The sequence below is a fragment of the Piliocolobus tephrosceles genome, chromosome 3 (genome assembly GCF_002776525.5).
Source record: "Piliocolobus tephrosceles isolate RC106 chromosome 3, ASM277652v3, whole genome shotgun sequence".
Taxonomy (NCBI): domain Eukaryota; kingdom Metazoa; phylum Chordata; class Mammalia; order Primates; family Cercopithecidae; genus Piliocolobus; species Piliocolobus tephrosceles.
The window spans coordinates 58,541,545-58,553,922 of record NC_045436.1 but is presented as its reverse complement, the minus strand read 5'-3'; positions in this window follow the sequence as shown (position 1 = coordinate 58,553,922).

Here is a 12,378-nt window from a genome sequence, read left to right as displayed (position 1 = left end):
TAGGGCATGAGAAATAGGAACCAGATGCTCTATGGAAGAAAGGTATATTCCCTGATTCAGAGATCTGGGGTTTTTCTGTATATGTATTTTAATAGTATCTAGCTAGCTAGCTAGCTATCTCTCTATCTATTATCTACCTACCTAATCTATCTAATCTTTCTCTCTACCTATGGCAAGCTAGTGGTTAGGTTGCAAGTAGAGTCCCTTCTAATAACCTTCACAGTACTGAACCTAACATTCACCCACAAGTACACATGAATTTCCCTCTTACGCTGTGAACCCTGCCCAAATGAATGAGCCAAATCCAGCCACTCCCAGACCTTGTTGATTGAGAAGTATGAGGAACCCAAAGTAACCAGGTGGCAGTCTTAGCAAGACGACCAGATCTAAGCAGAATGATTATCTGAATGTTTTTGTATTCAACAGAATCATAAAAGTTTGAGTCCCTCCCTTCCTTGACATTCCACAGTATATTGAATATTTTTCTTTTTCCTTAAAGCAGCAGAGATCAGGTAGAGTGGAAAGGAAGAATAAGAGTGTTCAGAGAAAGAGACCTAAATACATGAAATATATGTACATATATTGTCTGCGATCACTCTTTTACAAATATGTCAAAAGTATAAAATATTTTCAATGAAGTATTATTTTTAGTATAGAATTCTATGTTGATTTACAGGAATTACTTTAAAATACAGTAATCATTACATACAGCAGAGTAGTTAACAGTGGCAAAAAGTTATAGAAATTTATAATTTAAAAAAGGAGAGGTCAATAAAATATAGTTTTGAGGAAAAAAAAGCACGTTAAATAATCATACAGCTACAGCAGGTGTTGGTAAACAATGGCCTATTGGACAGATTTTGTCCATGGCTTGTTCTTGCACAGTCCTTGATCTAAGAAGATAAATAATATAAATAGCGTACTGTGCACTTAAAATTTTCTTAAGAGGATAGCTCTTATGTGAAGTGTTCTTACCACAATAACACAAAATGTAGAAAGATTTTTTTTTATTAAATAGGGTAGAAAAGGGGAGAAAGGGAAGAAGAATAAAGAAAAGGAGATGCTGCTGCCACTCAGACCATATTTAGCCAACAAAAGTAAAATAATTACTTCCAGACTCTGTACAGAAAATATTTGCCAAGAATTATTGTACTGCATGATAATATTTTTGTAAGACACAAACACACAAATATTATATATACTTAACATAGGTAATTAATTTTTAAAATCTTAATAAATGTTTTATATAAATCCAGCCATAGCTTTCTTCCTAATAATATTAAAACTAAAAATGTGAAAAAATAATACAGAGAGACTATTTAACCAATCATATCTTAAAATAAGGTTATAATGTATATAATTTTCTACACAATTTCTTTCTTAATATTGCCTTATATAAATACCACTATTTTAATTAATATGTAAAACATATATTTTAGATAAGACATTTATAAGACATGTATTTTTCTCAAGTTGAGTCCTATTAATAGCCATTCGGTTGTTTCTTAGTTTTTCTTTTTAACTTAAGCAATGGTATAGTAAAACAATCACATACCTGTATCTTCTATTACTGGTTTTATTTGTATAGGAGAGATTCCTAAGAATTAAATTTCTAGGTTGTGGTATATTTATTGTTTTAATTTTAATAGCTATCTCTGTATTGTTTTCTGTGTAAAACAGAACTATTGTAATAAGATACACTTCTACCAGAAATGTACAAGAAATACTTTTTGTGAATCCCTAAGAGATATTTTGTTATTGCTCTTTTTTATTTTTACCACTCCTACTCTAATTTATAAGATATGGTTCTACTTTGTAATGTTGGTTGTATTAACATTAAACAATAAATAAAATTTTAAGAAAAGCATCATACTTTTCTGAGAACTTATTTACTTATGTAAATTATTTTAGGTAAATTTTGAGAAGGGATTTACTTAATCCAATTGACAACATTAAGGAGTTTAAAAATAATTAAAATACATTCTTCTATAGAAGACATGTTAATAAAATATTAAACAAGTTAACATGGATATCATAAATAGAAATAAACCTGCTATGACTAAAAACGAGAGGAAGACTAACCGGAATAAAGGGAGAGAGAGAAAAAGAGAGAGAGAACGGAGCACATCAATAACCAAATAGATATATTAGATATAATTAATTGAATAACAATGCTTTTACACTGTTGGTGAGAGTGTAAATTAGTTCAACCATTGTGGAAGACAGTGTGGCAATTCCTGAAGGATCAAGAACCAGAAATACCAATTGATCCAGCAACCCCATTACTGGGTATATACCCAGAGGATTATAAATCATTCTACTATAAAGACACATACACACATATGTTTATTGCAGCACCATTTACAATAGCAAAGACTTGGAACCAACCCAAATGCCCATCAATGACAGATTGGATAAAGAAAATATGGCACATAAACACCATAGAATACTATGCAGCCATAAAAAAGAATGAGTTCATGTCCTTTGCAGGGACATGGATGAAGCTAGAAGCCATCATTTTGGGCAAATTAACATAGGAACAGAAAACCAAACATCTCATATTCTCACCTATAAGTGGGAATTGAACAATGAGAATACATGGACACAGGGAGGGGAACATCACACACTGGGGCCTGTTGGGGGGTGGGAAGCAAGGGAAGGGACAGCATTAGGACAAATAACTAATGAATGTGGGGCTTAAAACCTAGATGATGGGTTGTTAGATACAGCAAACCACCATGGCACATGTATACCTATGTAACAAACCTGCACATTCTGCACATGTGTTCAAGGACTTAAAGTAAAATTTAAAAAACATATACTAATATAATAATAATATAAATGAGTTTATTTTTCTTACATCAAGCTTCTCATGCTTTCTAATCCCTCCCCAGTAAGTAAGGTAACTTGTTTTGTTTATTTGCTCTTCATACCATTTACACTACTTCATTTAGCTACCTGGATGTTTATAATTGTAAACCTCCTTAATTTGAGGGCGAAAGTATTCGATATCTTGTAAATTATTGTAATCCATAGTGGGGGTTTTTTAAGGATAATTAGTCTTAATATTTGATGTAGAATTTTTTTGTCAGTTGTTTCCCAAAAGTACTCTTTTTTTTTTTTCCTTTTTTCTTTTCAATGTGGATTGAAAAGGAACATGAAATGCTCTCCTCTCCATGTCCCTTAGTTACCCCTGTCTAATTTACTTTGTCTCTGCTTTAAGGCTAGGAACTCCAGTTTTTATTTTCACATTTATCTTTCTACCACTTAGATCTATTTTCTCTTTGCCATAAATTATATTTTGACTATTTTGAGCAGTGCACTTATGAGATTTTGTACGTTATGCTTCACATATTTTTGGAACTGGGCATCAGGAACAATCAATAGAGGAATAGAGTGAGAGATGTTGAGTTCCTTGGACAGGAGAAGGTGGCAGAAGGATATCTGAGGTGCAGTAGGCTGGTGGACACAGAAAAAAACCTGGAGAATGTAAATATCACTGGACCTTTGCAGGTCCCTTTCCACTGTGGACAAAGCCTACTTCAAAACAAGAAAGCTAGCATCTCTTTTTCTTGACATTGCTTGCCAGCTGAGAATTCAGAAATCATATATTTAAAATGACAATGGAAAAGATGGTGGAAGAAGAAAGTTACATGTGTGTTAGTAGCTTCATGTGTTTGTAATAATAATGGAAGAGGCAATTAGAAGGAATGCAATTGTAGCACACTGCTGGACAGCATCAAGCAGGCACTTCCTAAGTACTCCATCTTGTGCTTGCTTCCATCGGAACTGTTTAGTCAGCATCCATCCTAGAAAATCCCATATATATCCCATACTTGAACTTGTGGCTGATGCTGACCACACGTATGCATTCACCTGGAATTTGCTAACCTAAAGTAGGCTACTTCTATGGAAACGAAATGCAAGGATTAGTAATTTTAATGTGACAGCGTGAAAAGAAAGATGATTTTGCTGAAAACTACTAGGCTAAAACGAAAAGCTCTATGAACTTCGTATTTGTGTAAAAGATGTTACATCATCCATATTATATACCTATTAAGTATATTATAGTTGAAAGCAGCTCAATGTTATGTGCATATTATTGAATATGTCAGATTAATTTTTAGAAGCATTTAATTAACATTAAATTTATGTGTATCAAAATTATGATCAATAATAAAACTGATATTTATGTTTAATTTTATAATTACTAATGTATATTTTCACAAACATCACACTTAAGGGTTGATTCTGATAATTACATGTGAAAATTAATTTCAATACAACAATTTGTTTTCAGATCACATAGTGTATTGGAATAACTATTTTCTGCATTGTACGTTCTTTTCGTTCATGTCACAATAGAAAAGAGAGGACATTGTTGTTCTTCTACTCATAATTAATGATTGAGAATACTTTTTAAAATTTCAGTTTTGTAATTTGGAAGCAAAAATACTTAAATTGTTATTTTAAAGGTAGTATCTAAAATTTTAACTGATTCTTGGTTTTCCAGTGTTTAAACTAGTGAACATTTTACTTCTAATATGCGTTGTATATTCTTCAAAGGAGTTGATGGGTTAAGTATTTCACTGGAAACCAAATAGACCATTGTTTTTAGCTGTCTGAAATGCTCCTTGTCTCTGTTCACAAAGTAAGCCATATAATCAGCTTCAGAACTTAATAATATCGTTCAAGTGAATAGGAATATAGGAAGCAAGACGAAAGGAAGCTAATGTAACATAATAGTACACTTCACCTTTGCAATTGGACAGGTAACTATTATTTCTCAAAATGCCATAGTCCAGGAATTAAAAATTAAAATTTAATTTTAGAAATACTAATTAAATTGAATGGTTACATTATCAAGTATTGACAAAAATACATTTGTAGGATGTTTGAAGTATAGTATCTTAGGACTAGGAATATCTTCCGTTTTATTAGAAAAGGGCACATTCATATGTCTCATTTGTATAAAGTAGTTAGAATAACTTTTCTCCATAAATTCAACTTAATTGAATTTATGATAGCTTAGAATGATATTAATATATAATTTGAAAATATTTTATACTGTTACTATATTTACTATTTTAAACATCCCAGTATCTGTTCTTGAAACATTCATAAAATAGCACATAAAAGCCAATATAAGTTATAGAGATATTTATAAGACTTACAGGAAATATTTGGTCTGTCATAACATAATGTTGATTAACCTGTACTATCTATTCCAAAATAATGTTCAGATTTTTATTGCTAAAAATTTTAATGACTTAAAATTCTATGCACACACACATTTTAAATGAGGCAAATTTACATACAGTGAAATGAAATGAATAAATCTCAAGTGTATCATTTAATTAGTTTTAAGAAATTCATAGACCTGGGAAATGTATGCAGCTATCAAGAAATAGAAAACTTTCTTCATCTCAGAAGCTTCCCTCTGGCCATCCCAGTCAAAATTCTTCTCAGAAGAAACTAATACTCCCCTTTCTTTCAACACTGATTAGTTTTTATTGTTCTATGAATTCTTACAAATATGATATAGTTTCTACTTTTCTTTGTTTCACTTATTTCTTTAAGCATAATGTTTTCCAGATTTATCTAAGTAGTTCAAAGAGTTACCTATAACCATCGTAAAATATTCATTGTAAAATTTAAAATTAAATCTTAAAAAAAGGAATTGACATAGTAAAATTTTAAAAACAGAAACTAAAGGCTTTCAATAATCAGTGAACAAACATTCCTGTGTATTAAAACCTAGTTTTAAATAACAAAGGGAAAAATATACATTAAGTAGGGGAGAAAAGCATAATAGTCAAAATATACCTGAGTATAAAATAGTATTGCAGAGTTAAAGACATACATCCGTCATAAAAATAAATGTGAATAGCTAAACTCACTTAGTAAAAGAAAACATATTTTATCATGGCTCACAAAGCTCGACAGAGTCATATGTTGTATACCAGATATACATCCAAAATAATGTGATTTAGAAGGAATGGACAAGAGCATACCAAACAAATAAAATAATTTTTTAAAACAGTTCTAACAGTCTTGACATCAGATAAGTGGAAATCAAGCCACAACTATTAAACATGACAAAAAAGTCACTTTTTAACACAAAAAGCAAAAATTTATGACAAAAACATTATATTTACGTACATATTCACCAAAAACAACCCTCAAAAACAAAACCCAACAGACCATCTAGCATTACAATTGTTATGAACAAAAACTATGGACACTACAAGGACACAGAGAGAAACATAATAATTATTGGAAATATAATACACAATTCTATGTAAAAAACTTAGTAAGTGGACACAAAATGTATTTGTCAGATAATTAAGGCACAAATAGTGCAGTAAATAATGTAGATTTTGTGGAGATTACAAATGTGTGTGCATGTATGAATGTGTCTATGGTCTTACAAGAGAACACACTCTGTTTTAAAGCATACATGAGACATTCACACAAATTAATCATAGATTAGGTGACAATGAAAACATTAAATTCCATGAATTGGAACTATTAAAAATACACTTTATAATCATGTCATAGAACTATAAATAATTAATAATAGAAATAGAAAAGTGGCATGTTCACCTGGAGACTAAAACTCATTTCATAAAATAACTTTTGAGTCAAAGGGAGTTGCAAATTGAAAAAGCAAACTAAAACAAAACTTCGGGAATTTGATAATATCCAACAGCCTGCATATTGACCTACTCTTGATTCAGCTAGTCCACTTCTAGGAAGATATACCTTCAATAGCATGAAAATCCGTATGCAAGACAGTATACACTGAAGCATCATACGTAACTATAAAATATTGGAAATAATCTAAATGTACTAGAGGAAAGTGGTTGAATTATCTGTGATACCAGGACCTCCACACCATGGAATATTTAATACTGTGCAGGTGTAGAAAATGAGACTGATGTAGAGTTTCAGGATATATCAGTAAGTGACAAAGACGAAGTGTGAAAATGTATCTGTAGCATTCTGTCTTTCGTGTAAGACTAAAGAGGGATTAAGAAAATACATATGTATCTGAATTTTTTGAAACACGAAATACAAGAAGGACACGTTATGAACTAATTAATGTGGTTTCACGTAGGGGTGGGTGGTAATGGGGCAGAAAATGAGTATATAAAAATGTTTTAGAATGAATAAGAAGTATGGGAAGTTAACACTTTGAATGTAGCTATGGAAACCATCATTCTTAGCAAACTATCACAAGAACAAGAACCATCATTTTTAGCAAACTATCACAGAACAAGAACTATCACACTCATAGATGGGAACTGAACAATGAGATCACTTGGACTCGGGAAGGGGAACATCACACACTGGGGCCTATCATGGGGAGGGGGGAGGGGGGAGGGATTGCATTGGGAGTTATACCTGATATAAATGATGAATTGATGGGTGCAGCACACCAACATGGCACAAGTATACATATGTAACAAACCTGCACGCTATGCACATGTACCCTAGAACTTAAAGTATAATAATAAAAAAAAAAGAATGTAGCTATGTGTGTATGATGATCTTTTAGAATACAGCTGATATTTCACATTCTAAAAACCTAACTTTTTTTAGAATAAGAAATATAAGAAATAAGATCCTGGAGGATAAGTGGAATAGAAAAGGTGTAAGGAATTCAAATCTGTTACAAATGTATAACATAATCACACTGAAAAGGGTGAAAAGAAAATAATTTTCTTATGTAACTTTAGAACATAGTTATTTGATTTTGTATTCTAAGGTCAAATACATAAGACCCATGCCGAAATATTGTTCTTTAATTCATTTTTTCCTGTCTAAAGACTGTGTTAGTAATTATAGAACTGCTTTGAGTGTATTTTAATGTTGAGAAAATGCATAATATATTGTAGAGAATGAAAGCCAAACTCCTCATTGTCGGAGAAGAGACAGGTGGGATTAGAATAAATCCTGGGGTGTTAGATTGACATTGGAGACATCAGTATGAACTCAGGTTACATATTTTCTGATAGATACGTGATTATACACATATAAGCTCATTTGTACATTTCCTATCTATTTCTGCTGAAAGGGCCCAGAAACAATGAAACCTTAGTATCAGTGAGCACTTGGACAGTAAAATATTGGTTTCTAAATAATCATTTTCTAATAAAAAATAAGTACAGATATCTTTGGAGAAATGGCTTATTTATTTCTTGGCCAAAAATAATGGAAACAGTATAAGTTTGTGGTCTCAAATTATTTCCCTGTAAATACTGATAATCATAAATGAAAGAACAGTAACATTACTAGACGAAACATTGATATGCGAAAACCTATCAGTCAGACATGACATTAACCAAGTGATCAAAATTATCATCATTAATAAAACATATTAGCATTATGTCCCTCCTGGTGTACTGAGAAGAGAATAACATCTCTGCTGTATACTTGAAAAAAAATGCATTCCTTAAATTTCTTCCTAAGAATTGACCAGACAAATTCAAATTGAGGGACAATATCCAAAATTAGTGGTAACAATTTAGTGTAAAGGCTAAAAAAAAGTTAGCAAAGATGACAAGTAAAAACAATGTACAATAATGGTCATTCATGAAATAATTAACAAAATTTGAATGGTTAGTAGTAATGCATTGATAATTGATTTCCTATTTTTGATAATTATGTGGTGGTTATAAAAAATGTTCACATTTAGAAAAGTCATGTCAAAAATATACACAGATTATTTGTCCTGTTTTTGCAAACCTTGTGTAAGCCTAAAATTATTTCTAAGGAAAGTCAAAATTTTTAAAAAATATAAAGTAATGTCTGGCTTCAATGATGTGATGTTTGGCTTTCATGTCCATGAACATGGAGACTGTCACCACTTAATGTATGAAACTTCTCAGGTCCTTATTTTCAGAATATTGGGAATGATGCTTAAAATGGCCCCTGTTAGTATGTTCATGCTTGACTATTTTAAGTACTTCTTTGTTCAGGAGATACTAATTGAAAGACTGATATATTTCTATTCCACATCTCTGCTTGAATGGCATATGGATACTTCAAATTTAAGATATCTCTAAGCCAGCTCATGATTCACCTCAAAAACCATGCCTGCTCCTCTCCAAGTATCAAACATCACAGTAAATGGCAACTATATTCTGCCAAATGATAAGATCTAAAAAAACTCAAAATCATGTGATTGCTTCTTTCCCCTCACAATCTGTATCTGCTAAACCTAGGGATTTTATTTCCAAAACACATCTGGAATTCAAATATTCAAGTTTCACCATTATCAGTTTATTGTACCTGACTCCTATCTCTTGTCTAGTCTACTTTCACAGTTTATAAACAGTTTCTTGCTTTACACTCCCCAGCTGCCTCTTCTCCACGCTACTCACCCTCACATCTGCCCATACTCCCACCACCCCTGACACATTTTACCCTTTACTTGGGAGAAAGTGATTCTTTGAAAATATGGTCTCACCATTTCACAAATCTGCTTAAAGCCCTCCCATGGCTTTTCATCCTAGAATAAAATGTAAACAATGTAGTGTATTGTATCCTGCAGAGCTCTGCATGTTCTTGATCCAATTTACATCTAGTAATCTCCCAAGCATTCTTATTTGGTCATGCACACTCCATCAGCTCATTTGCTCTTGCTTGAAAATCTATTAGTCTTTTTCTTACTGTTTCCTCTGTTTTTGTTTTGTTTTGTTTTTGTTTTTGTTTTTTTTTGTCTTTTAAAGATGTGATTGCTTCAGATTTCTGCTCAAGTATCTCAATCATCCCTGATTAGCCAGCTTATCTATTTTTTTTCATGTGACTCAATCCATTCACATTCATTATTTTCTTTATGTCATTTATCACCTCCCATTGGCTGTCTCCCCTCACTGGAATGGGAACTGCTATGGTTAGAATATGGTTTGTCCACACCCAATGTCATGCTGAAGTTTAACTGCCAATACAGCAGTATTAGGAGGTGGTCCAAAGAGGAAGTATTTAGGTCACAGGAGAAAATCCCTCCTGAATGACCCACTGTCCATCTCTATGCTAGTGATTAAGTTCTCAGTCTCACATGGCTAGGTGAGTTCTTCCAAGAATGGATTAGCTCCCATAACAGCAGGTTATTATAAAGATTGTTTCCTGGTTATGACTGGTCTGCCTTCCCACATGGAATATTCCCCTTTGACTTTCTACCATGTTTTGATCCAACACAAATTTCTTCACCAGAAGCTGAGTAGATGCCAATGTCTTGACCTTTAAATCTCCTGGCCTACAGAACCATAGGCTAATTAAACCTCTTTTCTTTGTAAATTACTCAGTCTCATTCTGATATAGCAACACAAATTTTACCAAGACAAGGACACAGTGGGGCAGGACATTTGCTCTTCTCTCTGCTATATCTCCAGAACACAGAAGATATCCTAACAGGGAATAAGAAACAAGTTAATATTTATTGAATAAATGTTCAACTGGGGGGTTGCTGGCAAGATAACCAAATAGGAACAGCTCCAGTTGGCAGCTCCCTGCAAGATTGATGCAGAAGGTGGGTGATTTCTGCATTTACAACTGAGGCACCCAGTTCATCTCATTAGGCCTAGTTGGGCAGTGGGTGCAGCCCAAGGAGGGCGAGCCAAAGCAGGGTGGGTGTCACCTCATCTAGGAAGCACAAGGGGTCAGGCAACTCCTTCCCCCAGCCAAGGGAAGCCATGAGAGACTGTACCATGCCTTCCACCCAGATACTGTGCTTTCCCCACAATCTTTGCAACCCATAGACCAGGAGATTCCTCCCAGTGACTATACCATCAGGGCCCTGGGTTTCCAGCACAAAACTGGGTGGCTGTTTGAGCAGACACAGAGCTAGCCACAGGATTTTTTTGTTTTGTTTTATTTTGTTTTGTTTTTACATACCCCAGTGGCTCCTGGAACAATGGAACTGAAAAAGACCCTGCACAACCAAGACAATCCTAAGCAGAAGGAAAAAAAGCTGGAGGCATCATGCTACCTGACTTCAAACTATACTACACGGCTACAATAACCAAAACAGCATGGTACTGGTACCATCACAGAGATATAGACCAATGGAACAGAACAGAGGCCTCAGAAATAATGCCACACATCTACAACCATCTGATCTTTGACAAACTTGACAAAAACAAGCAATGGGGAAAGAATTCTTTATTTAATAAATGGTGTTTGGCTAGCCATCTGCAGAAAGCCGAAACTGGATCCCTTCTTTACACCTTATACAAAAATTAACTCAAGATGGATTAAATATTTAAATGTAAGACCTAAAACCATAAAAACCCTAGCAGAAAACCTAGACAATACCATTCAGGACATTGGCATGGGCAAAGATTTCATGACTAAAACACCAAAAGCAATGACAACAAAAGCCAAAATAGACAAATGAGATTTGATTAAACTGAAGAGCTTCTGCACAACAAAAGAAACTATCATCGGAGTGAACAGACAACCTACAGAATTAGAGAAAATTTTTGCAATCTATCCATCTGACAAAGGGCTAATGTCCAGAATCTACAAAGAACTTAAACAGATTTACAAGAAAAAAACAACCAACCTCATCAAAAATTGGGCAAAGGATATGAACAGATACTTCTCAAAAGAAGACATTAATCCAACCAAAAAAATATGAAAAAATGCTTATCATCACTGGTAATTAGAAAAATGCAAATCAAAACCACAATGAGATACCATCTCATGCTAGTTAGAATGGTGATAGTTAAAAAGTCAGGAAACAACAGATGCTGGAGAGGATGTGGAGAAATAGATACACTTTACACTGTTGGTGGGACTGTAAACTAATTCAACCATGTGGAAGACAGTATGGCGATTCCTCAAGGATCTAGAACTAGAACTACCATTTGACTCAGCAATCTCATTACTGGGTACATACGCAAGGATTACAAATCATTCTACTATAAAGACACATGCACACATATATTTATTGTGGCACTGTTCACAATAGCAAAGACTTGGAACCAATCCAAATGTCCATCAATGATAGACTGGATAAAGAAAATGTGGCACATATACACCATGGAATACTATGCAGCCATAAAAAATAAGGAGTTCATGCACTTTGCAGGGACATGGATAATGCTGGAAACCATCACTCTCAGCAAACTAGCACAAGAACAGAAAACCAGACACCATATGTTCTCACTCATAAGTGGGAATTGGACAATGAGAACATATGGACACATGGAGGGGAATATCACACACCGGGGCCTGCTGGAGGGTAGTGGGGTAGGAGAGGGATAGCATTAGGAGAAACATCTAATGTAGATGACGGGTTGATGGGTGCAGCCACCATGGCATGTGTATACCTATGTAACAAACATGCACGTTCTGCAGATGTACCCC